The sequence below is a fragment of the Dreissena polymorpha genome, chromosome 13, assembly GCF_020536995.1.
Source record: "Dreissena polymorpha isolate Duluth1 chromosome 13, UMN_Dpol_1.0, whole genome shotgun sequence".
In the NCBI taxonomy this organism is placed as follows: Eukaryota; Metazoa; Mollusca; class Bivalvia; order Myida; family Dreissenidae; genus Dreissena; species Dreissena polymorpha.
In genome coordinates this window covers 21,427,823-21,445,107 of record NC_068367.1, presented here as the reverse complement: position 1 = coordinate 21,445,107, position 17,285 = coordinate 21,427,823, and the positions used below count along the sequence as shown (strand labels likewise).

The 17,285-nt window shown below is 34.7% G+C and overlaps 1 protein-coding gene across 1 annotated transcript in view; it reads left to right on the top strand.

Annotated features, from left to right (window-relative positions):
- LOC127855047 (uncharacterized) overlaps nucleotides 1-17,285 on the top strand; it is a gene marked incomplete in the record, with an annotated part of 514,210 nt that overhangs the window by 201,998 nt on the left and 294,927 nt on the right.

Sequence of the window (17,285 nt, the reverse complement as noted above, 5' to 3'; positions counted from 1 at the left end):
CCTAACAGGTAGCGAGCGTCTAATAGAGCAATTATAACATACAACGCGAATGCCAGATTGCTCACTGAATTTGATGATACACCAAATGTTTTTGTTTGTGTGTGTGTGGATAAATCAATCACTTATCGCAAATATGCAGTCTATTCAAGCAAAAATATATAGTTTAGTTACCGAAATATGCTTTTGAATAGTTTTATTCCATGGGATGTTTATGCAACATTTGAACAGCTAACGTTATTGACTTTGCACTCAGAAAGCATAAGGAAATGCACTTGTTCCTTTATTTATCGACCTACACACTGTAAAAATATTCTGATTCTGATAGCACATATTTTTTGGCGAGGATATGGATTTTCCGATGGAATGTTCGGACGATATGTTCGTGAAGAACTCTCATGTGGCATATGATATATTGTACACACAATTGTTTTGCGCAAGTACACAACATAGTGATTTAATTTTATTGGCATTTTCTATTTCTCATTTGAACGTTAGTGAATTACTATTATCGGCTTTTTTATTTGAACGTTTAATAGGGGTTTAGTTACCAGATACTATTTAAGAATTTTAAAATGTATGAGGTAAAATGATTGCGAGGAATGCGTTTGTCAATAATAAGTATAGTAAAACAATTTCAACGAATGTTTTCATGAGGTTTATAGGTTTTCAAATCATTATGATAGAAAATATTTTGCAATTAAATGTATTACTCAATAATAATTGTACTACAGATAATTCCAGTTTATTGCCTTTTTCAAAACCGTTGTAAACATATGTTGTATTTAAACATATCTTAAACTAAACAATGCAAAGAACCAATCTTGAACTTATGAAGTGCACATTCATTAAAAAGTTACGGTGAAGAAACGAAAAAACACAAACCGACTAATATTTAGTTTGCAAAAATGGCTTATTCTTACCCTCTCCACGCGTAGGTGTGCGCCACGAACAAGCACGTTATCAGAAGAAAGAAACATGTGGTATGTCGCAGCATGACAGTCTGCAGGTCAGTGCGAAATCAGTGAAATATCAACGAAAATTCCTTTCACTAAATTAATTTGTAAATATTACAACATGTGTTCAATGTTATATACGTCTGTCCTCTGGTTATGTTTTAATGTACTGATTCCCGGTGGAAAATGTTGCCAATTTATCTGTAAGGACAAGGAAGTTTTGAACGACGCTGCATGAGCATCCTTTATTTATCTCAGGGATACCGAACGTCCTGTTAGCCCAAATCAGTTCTGTATCTCATTGCCCTGCATACAGATAACCGATATTTTCCGTCATGTGCGTGGCTGTTTTGTTTTCACCTTATTTAGCACTGATTTACAGCGTTCATTGTCTATTTGAAGCTTCACAAGCTAATCATTTGTTCACCCCCCCCCCTTTCGCGACTTTTATTAAATGATCGGATTATTTTAATCGTTGCCTAAAAGCTAATAGAAAAATGCGACTATTAATCAACATGACATGAACAACACAGGCAGAGAACGAAAGTGACAATAATACGAAATAAGAAATGTTAACTGTTTGGAAGGATTGTGTGAACATATTTGTATTTCTAATTGTATAACTAAATTTTTAGGCGCATTATAATTCATAGTACGCGAGACACGTACTTTCTTACAAAACAATCAATAAAAAAACTATTTTATCAAAAATTTATACGTGTAGTCCTACTTTTTGCTTACGCAGTACATGTTATTCTGCACACAATTTGGTACTTAAATAAGTCTGCTTTACGGAAAAATACACTTCAATACTAGAACAAAATTTTGGGTATGTACTCTACGACTACGTTTTATACATAATCGTGATTTTAGATAAATTAGTTCGTTTTGAATGGTAAGACGTATCAAACAAAATAACCTATTACAACTTACAAACATGATGTCTTATGATATATTTATTCAACACGTGGTTAGATCAGTTGATCAAAGATAAACTGTAACGTCCGCTATCTGGTACTCGCGTCACTGACTTTAAAACAATATAGATGTCGTCGCTAATTAAAATAGTTTTACTTTAAAGAACCACTCGACAAAATTATGGTAAGCAAAAGGTATGCTGCTGTTTGCTAGGATAGTAACAAGTTGAACTCTTACAATTACGATATTGAAAATTTGAACAAAACTAAACAATGACACATAATGTCGGTACGCGCAGTCACTTATATATTTTGCATTGTGTATAATGTGCATGATGATTTAAAAAAACGTGTGTAAATGTTAAATGAAAGCCAACACGAATTCCGCAATTTGTTAAGAGTTATGTCTTTGCTTACAGTTGATATATTTATTTGTTCCACATATCAGAAATCAATCGTGGACGTCGCATTATCATACTACATATTCAGAAAGGTTGTTTGTTAAGTCACACTTGATGTGATTGTAATATCAAAGTGTCGTCTTCTAATAAGCATTCTGTAGATACAAGGTTTACAGCAAGAAAAGAACCGTTTGACAATACTTACCACATTATCATCGCAGTTTACGAAAAGACACTTGAATTACTCGTTGCAACCATTATCTTTATTTTTATTATTACTTGACTAATGTAAAAAATAAAATTTTCGTTTAAAGCGAGATTAAACGATTTTTATATGTGTTGAATTGTAAAATATTGATACAAATATGTTATAATAACACAAAATATGCAAGAAAAATGATACATTTAAGACGAATTTCATAAAATGCAGCAAATACAAATTAGCGCCCCGAGCCGATTGTGACGAAGATAATTCGTTCATATTTTCCTACAATAACCGTTGCATTCGTCTTTTTAGTAAGTGTTCATGTGGCGTATGAATCGATATCACTGCAGGAATTTCAAATGAGCCGTTAAACTAAATTTAGATTCACATCGTACATGCATGATATACATGCTGGCGAATTTGGCTGTACAGCCCTTTTCATTTTCAGAATTAAATATCTGGCTTATTTAGCATTTTTCGACACATGTTCTTCTTATCTTTTATTTTAGTTTATATTGAAATATATGTACAATAAGTTTTTTACACATTTTATAGTAATTAATAAATATTTGACAAGATCGTATATACCCGCTTTAAGGACGTACGCGGTAGTTTTAATGCAAATTTTGCTCCACTTAGAATTTGATAATTTTGGGTATGTAGGTAGAACCATCTGTTGTGGATAGAAAAATAAAATAAAAATCATGGGTCACCAGTGTTGTTCATTTTTTATTCGCACTTGAACAACAAGCATATTTAAACACGATAACAATTCACCAATAAGGAAATAACATAACAACTAGAGTAAATTAATGAAAAAAAAATGTTGAAAACAGCCTCTATTTCTCACAAAATATGTAATACTGATTTAATTTGATTGCAAATTATTTTTTTAACATGAATTAATTGATGCATGTTTTTTATCAATTTTTAAACATAAACAAAAAAAACAACATTATTTCACATTTGAAAATGAATAAAATAAACCAAAGTCATTTTTATTTTAACATGACTTCCTCCACCTAGATTTGTTTCAAATTTACCTAAATGTTTAATGAGTTATGACTTAATACAAATATAAAAAGAAAACAATAGGTCACCAGGGTCGTTTGTTCACAAATACAGTTTGACTGCATGTATTTAAATACAATATAAAAAAAACAGTGAAAACCATGTACATGGTGAAGGTCAAAACACATACTAGTACATGTATTGCTGTATGCCAATGAAATAAGTAGATTTTAATGTTAATGAAAACACAAATTATGTGTAGCAATATGAGTAAAAGAAGAATAATACAGTAAAATTTAATAACTGAAAACAAGATGTATACAATATATTAAAGAAGCCGTCCAACAGTTTTAGGCATGTAGTGAAGCTTGTCATTAAATACTTAAAAGGCTTTATATTGGTTTATTTAAACATTTGAACTAAAAATCTCCAGTCTCCCGCCTAAACCACTCGACCATCCACGCTTATGTTTAGATCGGATGTATTTTTATATGTTAGCTATATATCCTCGTAGTTTCCCAAAATATCGTTTCGCGTTAATACGACGCTTTATCTGTTGGACGGCCCTTTTAAAGGGGCATATCAAAGGTATTAAATTTTCATGACCAAAACTGTCCATTGTTTTACCTTGCATTCATTTTAAGCATATTTTGTTGTTCTTTCGGTCTAAGATAGTTTACATTCTTTTTTATCCGAATATCCGAAATATATTGCACTTATTTCGCAACCGGTGTTTCAGTAAATAAAATATTTGCGTGAAACTAAACTGCCGCGTACGTCCTTAACTACGCATTGCAATCAATGAAATTATTCTCGGTTTGATAAATACGATATAGTATAGTTTTATACATGTTATTTAGAAGAGAGATTATGGTAATTGTTTAGCACGAAAAATGCACGGGTTTTGTGTTTAAGATTTAGCGCGAAAGCGCACGAGTTTTTCGTTTTGGGGTATATATGATTCGCAAATCTATTGAGTCGCCATTCGAGGGTGTATTTGACAGGCAAAAGTAATGGAAAAGGAAAACGAAGGGATGATAACCCCGCCCGCCCGCCCGCCCTTAATGGACATATGTATGTCTAAATAATTGGTTACATTATTTTAATGTTCATAATTTTGCAATAATAAATTCGATATAAAGTTTATTTTCAGTTCGGTTGTTAAGTCCATGTGGGATGGGGTCTAAACACGAACTGATTCCTTTACCGAGAAAGTCGATGGGTGTATTTACATTTATGTCTGAAGCAATTAAGTTTTTTTGATTATTTTGTTTCATCTTTTACTTCATATTGTGTTTTTAACGTACATTTTTAAGTTATGTGTTTCATATTTGAGACTCTCACTTCCTGGAGATAGTTCCTCCTGAATATTTATTGAAATCTTGGCATGTTTAAATGTCAGGGTTATCATTTTTTGTTTTCTTACGTAATTAAGGTTCAATTTTAAACGGTATTATTGTTTTTAAGATGACTGATTTTTTTCGTTTTGGTGTGACAGGTTAGATGATGACTTCGGTTTAGTACAGCTGTTGAAAAATAACGTCATATGCATATATATAAATATATATATATATATATATATATATATATATATATATATATATATATATATATATATATATATATATATATATATATATATACATTTATTGATGTCCGGGGTGTGTACGGGATGCTTTGAATGTTAGTTTGTTATGTTAATTTGCGCAATGAGATTCATAATTTTTTATTTACTTTGCTAAGGAATACTTAATTTTTACAGTATAATAATAGCTGCTTATTTGTAGATTTCTCTTAAATTAGAGGTTTCGGGATGTGATGAAGGCACCTACACACCGGTCTTGAACCATGGGTCCTCGTACATCCCCCTGCAAATAAAAGATAAAAGAAAAGAAATCTGAACAGCAGGGTTGCGTATCCCGCTCGCGATTTTACCTGAATCGTTAATAACTATCGATTATTGTATGGGTTGTACGTGAAGTCATGTACACTTCTCTTGATTGGTGGTTGCGGATGGATTTTGCAGATAATAGCAGCTTCTTTGAATAAAATTTATGTTTCACATTTGTAAATTTAAAATATTTAAGCAACTTAACGTGATTGATGGGTCTTGCAGGCGTCCTGTGTTCACGTTGGGTATCGGCGGGGATCAGTTTATTCAAACCGTAACTCTTGATTTTAGGTATTTTTTGCCGTCGAATTGTTATGATTTCATTTGAATATTTTACATGCCACACATGTGCATGTTAAGTATTCATAATGACATGCCCTACATCATTTAAATAGTATCGTTTCAGTTCTTTACACATCTGAACAAGGATGTTACACCGTTTACAGTCGTCTCGAGACTAATCAACTGAGGGGTGACATTAAGGTCGATCGCGGTTGCACATGGAACACAGAAGAATTGTTTTTGCATTTATATTTCAAAAGTCCTTACAAATACAAGCACGCACTACTATTTGTCTTTTGGTTATTATTTTTATGATAATTATGTTGAAAGGATGATGAAGATATGGTTGATAATGATGAGGAGTATTTTATAGTATTTTGAGAATAGAGAACAATAAATTTACTCCTTACTATGAGTAATTATCTTAAAGTTTATTATTAGTAATACTTGACTTCTGTTAAAAATATAATGTTAGTTGTTCAATCGAAACATGATAGTCATTGATTCTATTCGGATGTCATTATAGTATCTTTATATTGTAACGATACCCATACATATAGTGACTATTATGCTTTTCTTGTAATTTTCCGCCTAGAAAAATGTAATAAACAGACGAGCATTCACGCGTTTGAACACCTATTTTCATTTCAATTGATATGTAAATACGTTGTCAAGTGAACATGAATTGTATGAAATGTAAACCTTCGGCCGTGGTGTAGGATAATTCATGAACAACATGAACTTATATTGATTTTATCCAAAAAAAATTCATTTGCCATAACAAATTGGTTGTATGGTAAAGCTTGATTTTGTTTTCTTGGAGATATTATGAGATGTTTAATACTAAATTGCGTTACAGTTGGTGTTTGTTTAAAAAAAATATAAGAGTTTGGGAATGTCATATTAAACAATATAGAATGCGTTAGAAAAAAGGCCCCCAAATAATTTATTTTCTAAACAACACAAAAATTTCGATTAACCAATTAGTTATAAAGCCTCTTTCATACGTAATACTAGTATGTGACTTAATGTTAGTCAAACGAGACTTGTATTTTAAACCGGATCGTTCAACATGTTAAGGAAACTTATTAAAGAAGGATTAACAAACATTTAGTTTTTGGGGGTAACGAACTATGGATTTACAGTCTTAAAGTAACAATCACGCTCAAAAATATCGAATATATCGTTAAATAAAGCTAGCCCATAAAAAAATCAATGTTCCTTTTAGCAAAATGCAAAATTTCAACGTTAGATGTTGTCTGGTAGAATTGATTTAACGAGATACAAAATGCTCGTTTTTATTTTTTTGTGGCCACAAATAATTCTATTTATATCTCCCGTGAAATATCCGAACATTTACGGGCGAACACGAGATTGGATACGGTAAGCGTCGGAAGCATGACGTAGCTCTCATAAATATATCATTCTGTGAAATCAAAATCAATTCTGGGTAACTGGAACTTAGCGAATGCGAAAATGGCTTGTATAAATTATGCAAATGAACGCAACCCGAATGAATCCGATCCTGACTCGAAAGCGAAAGTAGATTACATCGTGGAACGATATTTAGATATTTAGATGCTTAAAACTTGCCGAATGCTTGTAATATAACGTTTTTACATCAATGTTACTTGTTTTTAGGGTCTTCCTATTGTAATTAACCATCGTATGGTACTACTTGTTGTCGAATGTTTTTATATAGCATAATACAGTAGCCGTATGTATTGGTGAGCGTGATAGTGACTTTAATATATTAAGTCAATTTAAAACAAACAACAATACTCTGACCCCTAAGAGAGTGGTTGCGTTAAGTGAAATCAAATCCTTTTCGAACCGAGTCGACCATAAAGTGATGCGGAATGATCTAGAAAAACCTCTTTGGGCTTTGTTGCGGCTCAGTGCATCAAAAAGAGTTATTTGGTAAATGGTTAACGATATTTAAGTATTTAACGTATTTCGTGTCATTTACTTGTTTAAGATTTTAAGTGTAAAGCCGATTGGTTTTTGTATAAAAAAAACGTAAAATCGAGCCACACAAATAATTAGACGCTTGTTAAGATCAACGATATGACACCGACTCATAAAGTAAAGGTACTGTTTCGTTGGTGAACATCAGTCCATCGAAAAGTTTAATAGTCAGTACATTCAGCATTTTCTCTAATTTTTCTTTCCTGTTTGGAAATATGATTATATGAGACCAATTTACATATGCAGTCGCATCTATGTTTTTTTTTTATTAATCTTTGCCAAAAGTCAGGTCTAAATTATCACCACCATTTTTGAAATCGATCGGTGCAATACGACGAACCAGATCAATTTGTTTGCAATTCTGTTCTAATAATTGTTTCTTGTGTAAAAGTGTTACTTCCGGCAATTTGTCATTTTCCTTTGATAAAATACCTTTTCTTTATGACAAATTTGATCACCGTTGATTTATCTGAAATTTTACTATATTTATTGTAGACGAAGTAACGACATAAATGCAATCTTTAAACAGAAATTGATATCTTGATAGTCGCTTGCGTTCTTATTTTGAAGTTGTTTGACGGGTGCGGGTTATCTTAAAATTAAATAATTATAAATAACGACAAGTTGTTTTTCGTGTGTGTAGTCATGGCCATAAACTTAAGAAGCTCAATAAACTGTGTATTGAATCATTATTATTCGCAATCAGTATTTGTTTTTTATTTAGAGTACAATGAATATTTGTTTAAAAAAATAAAGAATATAAAACATAATCAATAAAAATGAATACAAATTTAATACTTTTTGTAAAGAGAAGTATTTAAAATTAATGTTTTACATCAACTTTTACGAGTAGGTGTATCGCGATTAAGAGCTCAATTGCTACCTTTAAGTGCAAGATCTCAGACTATACTATAGTCTAGTATACATATCAAACTCCAGCCGATGTTTTTTTATTGGGCTTGTCCGCTATATAACGCAACAATGCAGTAAAGAACTCTTGGATTTTACGATCACATAACCCAAAGACTTTGCAAATATTGTATATGTATCAACGCGATATGAATGGTATTAATCAATGTCAGTGATAAATCTCGTATTGAAATTGTATTGAAAACGAAAAAATAAATCGCGTGTACAGGTTCTGATAAGAAACGTTAAAAGAAGTAGAAGTTAAACACCAGACTATGTCACATTATAGTACAGTTCGCATTTAACTTGAAAACATATTTGAGAAGTTATGTTAAGATTGGAAAAATGTTCGCAATATTTTAGTTTGTTGGGTGGTTCTGAGGCATGGCTTTAAAACGACTTTGCTTAACGGTTTTATAGAAAAATGCCCACGCATCTGGATAGTTGTTTTGTACTAATAAAATACATACAAGCTCGGTTTTAAGTATGCGTTGTTGAATGTCTATTGTCTACGCCGATTAACAGGTAACGTCGTGAGTTGAAGCATTTAAAAAGGGCGATGAGTACAATAAAGTCAATAAAGTACTTTATATTTTATTAAAGTGTAAATGAAAAAAAAAGATATAGGATGCTAAGTTGAAGATTATAAAGTCGGTTAGTTCTAAAATTGAATAACAAATTAAATTGAAGGAAATACCAAGTTATTTTACATCTGTGCACACAATCACATATGAATATTTTTTCAAATACATATACGTTAGTATTGTTAAGAGTGAAGTATACATATTTTTTGCAAAATGTATAGCTCTAGTGTTTAAGTATCAAGAATAGGTCAGCACGTGACCCAACTTTTTGTTGAAAAGACTTTTGTGTTTTTAGGTGTTTTCTTACGCTTCATTCAACGCTTATTTTAAATTCGTTATTAAGGTGACATTGTTTATAATCACAACAGAATAGAAACTTCTTATCAACCTGGTTCATGCGATTTCCTTCGCATTTTTTAATGAACACAGTATTATATTTAACGCCCATTAACAATATAATCGTTCACTTTGACGTATATTTAAAGAAAAAGCAAAGAAACAAGGCTTAACTACAAATCTACGTATATTATTTCTCGAACATGTGTAGCCCAATCATAACAAAATATTCACGGTTACAGCTGTTCTATGTAGCCATAGTTACATATTTACAACGCAGGGACATAGATCAAAGTAAAATGGCATATATTGTCAAAAAATGCATGTATACACTACTATGCTTTTGAACTCTGAAAATTCATTATTTATTTGCCAATAGAGCAGCTCCATTTTATATGAAACTTTCAAGGTTACAAGTACGGTACAAACAATCCAACTCTAGCTCGTTTTTGATTGTAGCAAACGTCGGCCTCTCTCTTGGCTGATAATTCCAGCATTTGGTCATCACGCCATACCATCTGATTGATCAAGAAACAAAAACATATTTCGTTAATGTTGCTCTCATACCGTGATATATATATATATATATATATATATATATATATATATATATCAAAAAATTGAAAAATTGTTATTATTATCACACATACCGCGTGTGAAACAAACTATAATGAATCGTATCATCGCGCAGTGAGCAAATAAGTATTTGCAATGAGCACATACACCAGATTTTACATAATTATGTTCACTTATGTTTGAGACAACCAACTAAATAATCAGAAGGCAAATCATCATGTACTCATCATGTAACCTAATTGATTCAACCATTCAATCAAGTACAGTTTTATGTTCAATACAATACAATTACTTAATCCGCATCCAGTGTAACTAAACATTATGCAAAGTAAATATAAAACGAATGACGTCGATGTGCGTACACGTCGCCACAGCGTTCCGGTTTCTGCAGACGAACATTATTCTTCAGGCTGTCAGGCAGGTCTCGGATGTTTAAGTTTTCGTACGGGTTCTCGCCTGATGATGACATCAGATGTAAGACATAATTAAGGTAATTATTTCCACAAACCACCATTGTACCTGATGTGTAATCTTTAACCTTTGCACGGGGTTATTATTAAGTTACTGCTTTACTACATCGATTTAACATTTTGGTTCAGCAAAACATTACTCAAATTTTGCTACAAAGTTTGAAAATTAGAACAATGACATATTTAGTTGCCTTACCAAGAGAAAACACTTCCCAGAGGACCACGCATAAACGACCACACGTCACTTTTCTCGTCTGCATCTTTCGTTGACGACATACATTCGGACGCCTTCCACTCGATTGGAATTTTCTCCTGTAAAGAACAAGTGTTTGTTTTCAAAACAAATAAAACTTCAACTAAACGTCATAAATATAAAAACTAATAAAACTAATAACATTAAATAAGCATAAAACCAACATTACAGATTGCACGATATGTGGACATGACAGTACCTTCTTATATGATTTGATGTTTTTTAATAGTTTGTCATGATACTTTATATTTTTGCTCACTGTTTTGCCACGCTCTGCATCCCCGAAAACCTCATCCTCCGGTTGCGGCCCGAAGCCGTAGATCTTCACTTCGTTCAAGGAGGTCAGAAGGATGTTTCGTGCCATCAGGCGCCCGTGAGTTATCTTTAATAAATACGCGAATCGTTAGCATTGGGTCACATAAATGCAGATAATGCTGTTGGAAAATAATTATTCAGAATGTGTACCTGCTCACACAGCTGATAATATATTATTAAATATTAGTGCATATTAACAAACGATTATTACAAAAATAGTCTTTGTGCGAAAAATACGGTAAGGAAAGCAAATTGAGAGATGCTTCAACACCGTATTTAATTGCGATACAGTGCATTTTTAGACTCCATTTACGATAGCGACATCGTGGTTTGAGCTACAACGAACACTGTATTTGTTCTTCATAAGACTCCTATATTGTACATCAATGTAATTAATATTATATATATAACTCTCTTTTAAAATTTTGTCATAACCAACTTGCTTCATTTTGTGCATTACCCCCTTTCCAGCAAGGTACTGCATGCCCTTGGCGATGTCGAGTCCGAAGCAGAAAAGCTTCTCCACGGTTAAGTTAGCCTTGTTGTTTACCAGGTACTTTTTAAATGTACCGTTCTCGCAGTACTCGTAGAGGATGGTTGGTCCAACTTGCAGGAGTAAAGGACATGGGTGTAAATGTAAAAATATATCTACGAATATGTAAAACAGTCAAAAGACGAATGACGTACTGCTTTAAAAGAGAAAGCAGGTTTAATCATTCTCAACAGCAATAACGGAAAGAAAAATTTAACCGTAAGTTATTAAATATATCTTCAAAATTACAGGAGCAGACTGTTTTTCGAATTATATAAAATTATGCAAGTCCAGGGAAAATATTTTAATATGAAACAGGTACTAACTACTCGTGTCATCGAGGATGGATCCCAAACACTTCAACACGTTGGGGTTGTCTCCGACCTTCTCGGATAAGAATTTGATCTTTGCCTTCATGAGGAACAAGTCGTTGGCGGCGTAGTTTTCTAAACCAAAGGATGTGATATAGTAATACAATAGTTGGAAAGTTATCAAGCTAAATTATTCTCTTATACTATACAATATAGCATACTTAATTCTAAATGATATGGTAAAAATCGGCATCTTTGCTGAGATTTTTAAAACGACCAGATTTGTAAGAGTCCGGAGAGTATAAAAAATAAACTATAGACACATTACTAAACATACGTGTGTTTACATTTTGTATAATAAAGGTGTTGCTGTTAAACTAAACAATAAACAGCATATGAAATAATACGCATACCTTTGAGTGTTTCAGCCACCACAGCATTCCCATTGTATTTGGCTTCGTAGATGTTGACAAAGTGCCCTGACTCTAAATTCGAACCTTTAACGAACTTTGGGGCGTTAAGTTCAAGTTCCTCGCCGGCCACTGACTTCGCCTGAGTATTCTGATAAAATAGTGGGTATCAGTAGGATGAATTATGACAAAATGATATATATGTATATATTATATGAAATTATTTCTTTAATTTATAAAAATATTTTCAACACCGCTATCAGTGAAGAACACACATATTCTGAAACATCAGCTTTGGAAATCAATATAAACCACAAAACAAATAAATACACCGTTAAACGTTATAGACATACGTCCTCATTTAATTGCGGGTTTCGGTTCGCCTCGCCTCCCAACATGCGGCAACGGCGAGCCCACAGAGTCATCAATAGCCCGACCTCTCGCGCGAGAACGGCAGGTCGGATCGCACCACGACCGATGAGTATCGCAAGTACTACCAAAACGATGACAGCCAATACACCTACGTAATAAATTCCATACAATTTAAATAATATATTGACTAAAAATGATAGCTGAGTGATAAAAAATACCTAATGTTGTTGTTGAATCATCCGGTAATACTCGTCCAACTGATAAAACAAGCTACGTTGATTCCGAGTTATTTTAATATTAGATTCATGATATTAAAATTTTATAAACTCAAACTATTCATACAAATAACATTCAGTAGGTCACGGAGTACCGTGATTCGTATGTAAATTGGAACTTTCTTGATAGCGTTGTTGTTTTTATTTTCGCTCTGCTTCTGAACTGTTTCACTCATACTCTAATAATATGGCTGTTTCAAAACCGTGGTATACATCCTCCGATTCACACAAACCAATCGGAAGCTACTGATTCTTTAAATTCAAAGTTCAAGTCATCCACAATCGCAAAATAGTGCAGGACTAGGTCAGAAGTCCCGTTTGCAAAATTGGGTTGACAGATTTTCTCACTTGATGTGAGTGACTTAGTCCTTATACATGATAAATCATCGAGGTGCTTGTCCGTCACACTGCCAGGAGCATCAAAATACCAAAATCCAATATGGCCGCCGACGGCCATGTTGAAAATAAAGCCTTTTGGAGTAGAATAAAAAAATTCACCTCTTTATTATGTATTTTTTTGATAGAACTCAGTTATGAGAGGTCTTGTTAAATATTGAGCGTAATTGATCCGGAAAGGTCAAGTACGAGGTCGTATGATACATCAACGACCTTGAGTTGACCTTAGACAGTAGAAGCCAGTGTATAAACTTTAATGTGACAAAGTTTGACGTAATTAATTCAATTACAATATTGTTGTGCAAGTTTTTCGTATTATTGGCACATTTAGGTAATTTACGCATGTTGTACTCACAGACAAGTCATAAGTAATTTAAAAATATTCACATTCTGTGAAAAATACTACAGTGAGCGGGACTCAGACCTAAATGAAGATGGTATGAAAATGTAATAATCGACCAAACCCCTTACCAAGCAAACCCGTTATATTTGTTCAACGTTGGCTCAAAGTCAAACCGACGTAACATCTATTTGATGTCGGGAAGACTTTGAGCTAATGTCATGTGTTGGTTGGGTTATCACTGAGTCATCTCCAGTCCTAGGGACTGGCTAATGGGCTTACATCTTATTCCATATGACATTATAGCAAAAACGCACACAACTCATCAACATGAAATCATTCTCATTTTAATAGGTTTAAAAATACTTTGTTTCACATAGATTATATACAGTTCCAAAGTTAGTCATTTCAAGTCAGGTTTCCACAAGGTAAATTGTCCACTTTACTATTACAAAATGTGATGCAAAGCACACCAGCAGCACGGCACGGACAACGTCGAGTTTCGCCCTTTCATGTACACTTGCACAATAGCAGCAAGCTCCATGGTAAAGGCTTCATGTACTTTGTGGCCAACAGCATGCCAAGGTGCTCCTCACATCCACCATGTATAACTGGTGCCATCTGTGTCTCGGGACCATCAATATTTATAGGAGTTTACATGCCCTATGTATTAGAAAGGCTCCTTTACGAATATGTCCTTTGATTACACTGCTTGTAGGAGGGAGGCAATCAAGTCCAGCACTAGCACTGGTATAGTTCTCTAGTCGGAGGCGGTCAAATGTTTCCGCAGTTTGTCGATCTGGCTCCTGCGTACCCGATACTTTTCTGCTCATGCTTCATCCTGCTCTGACAAGGTATCTGTCTCTCCAAAATTCATTTAAAACTGAACCGGATCAGAGGTCACAGATGCATGCTTAATTCCCACTTTACTCATGCAGTCGTCGCCTGTCAATATGTGAGACTTTATCATTGTCTTCGCCAGCGATGTCCCAAGCCGAGATATTGCCTGATGCAACGGAAGCATTCGACGCTTCTCACCAGTACCATACTGCTGTCATATTTCTTTCATACCGAGTTTCTGAAAATAAGGAGTGAAGTGAAGCAATAATGCAAAGCTGTCGGTGTCGTTGGACATCACATCAACTCTTTTACACTTTTTTATACGAGCAGCCCACTCAACCTGAGCATTACCCTGGCATCGGCCTCCTCAATCCAGTTGAACAGTTCAGGAATGACTTTATTACCAAACTTAATTGCTGGAAGAGCTTCATTGTCAGAGACAACTGAACTTGTAATAATAGGGTTGGCACAGACGTCATTGCACACTATATCCCTTACCAATAGTTGAAGATTACGCTTATTTTTCCTCGAATGTCCAGAATGTATTAAGTTGTTTGTGGGATTTGTGTGTCCTCTGTTTATGTCAATAATTGCAATACCTGTTGGCTTCGTCTCCGCGCCGCAACCGTTAACCTTCCTTTAAAGACATTTATCAACGCATGAGTCTAGTACGAGATGAATGTACTCTGGCCCCTCACATATGCTTGACGCTGAGTTGATGAAAGCATTGATTGCACCACCCAGAGTGGAAAATTGTGCAAGTGGCATATGTCGCATCTTAGACATGAAGCCCGCGATGATATGAGTGGGAAGAAGAGATTCAGTCTCCCCAATAAGTTTTGACATATTAACATGAACTGGGTGGGTCACCATCAAATAATGGAGATTAAGAAATCAAATCATGGGATAATATCTGCTTGAGGGACATGACTCGTTCCTTTTCAATGTCCATGCTTTTCTGTGCATTGGCCATATCGTTGGATGACGGCGCTTTCCGTTTCTTAAGAATAGCTTTTGATGTCAATAATGACTGTTTAAGATGGTCAGTAAACTTTGGAAGCTTTCTCTTTGAAATGATGGAACTGATTTTTTTGGCTTTCTCAACTATTCACTCCTGCCTGTATGCGCGGTAAACACGTTCATCATTTTCAATACATTTGAGAAGACAAACAGCAACCTCTTTGTCAACAGCCAGTTTTGTCAGAAAATTGTGTAGTGGAACGGGAACATTGACCGTCACTGTGTATGGGTTCTGACGTTCGAGCACATAGTCCAACAATATTTCTACATTGTGGTTGAACGAGTGACGACGAGTGGCGCTCAGCGAATGCTGAAGATGACTTCTGTTTGATCCATCGGATTGTGGGTGGTTAGAAGATTGAGGAGGCTGGTGATGGACCCTATCTCATGGAATACAAAAGCTAAATTCTGCTACTGCACTAGCATTGCTTGTCACTCCTACAACATAGTGACCTCCTGGACCCGTTGATACTCTCTGAATAGTCCGCTCAACCTTCATATCACCTGCAACACTGCAAAACCAGCCTGGGCGGTCCCGGACAACCCATTGAGCAATGGAATAGCGCCGATAAAGCTCAGGATGTGTGAACTCCATTACCTTTATTTGGTCCAGTACCACGAACCGTAACGCAAGTAGTTAATGCAGTCATATTCAGCACATATTTGCATGGAATCTTCAATGGGTAGCTACATGCAGATTCCAGTTTCCTTCTCTGTCAGAGACTACCGCATTTTTGACGATGGACACTAACTGCAACCAAACACCAAAGAATTGGCAAAGGTCAGACTTAGCTTGACATTATTTCTGAAACTCAAGAAAGTCTTGATGTAATTGTTCCATCTGCCCGTTAATAACCTTAAACTGCTCTGGACAGCGTTCATTGGCAACAATCATTTTTTTCAGTTCCTTCATCTGCTCACGACAGATGTTAGCCTCGTCCTTATGTGTCCAAAAAGCTTGCCACTCCAGTTTATGAATTAAGTCCTCCACCATCAGCATACCAGTGAGGGCTCGTACATAATGGCCTGCCGTTCAACGCTGTCTCTATCACACCTGGTCCAAACACTCTACATTCGATCAATGCGTCATCTAGGCCAGAGCCTCGCAGAAGTTTGCCCTGACATCTAAGCAGAACACGTGTCCAATGGAAAGGGCCCATACAAACAAAGAAGTCGCTGAACATTTTCGTCTCGTGTAGGTAAATGTCTGCTGAAGAGCAAAAACACCCTCATCACACCATATTGCCAGCTATTCCTGATTTAACTGTCTTCGCACACTCTGGAAATTAGCGAGGCAATGTCTGACTGTAGCACGCTTACTGATGGGTCTTGGTATAACAGGTAGGAGCCAACTCGCATCATCGCACCACAGCAAAAGAACCAAGCATATAAACGGCGGCCCAGATATGAGGATTTTCTATTTCTGAACCATTGCGCAGAACACTTAGAGTGAATTCACGGCGTTGTGTCTACATCCTGGGCAGTTTGTGTATTGAGCGACGTAGCCTGCTTAGTTTCAGAATGCAGCAACATATCTTGTGATAAGGCTGGGTTAACTATTGGCTTGATATGGGGATAGTATAACATATAATTCTAAGTTCTTTCTGTATTCATGGTAAAAAATCAAACTGTTCCTAAATACTGAAAATTGCTAGGGAAATCTAATGTCTGGATTGTCTGTATTATTTCAAAAAGAGATTACTGCATTGACATTTTTT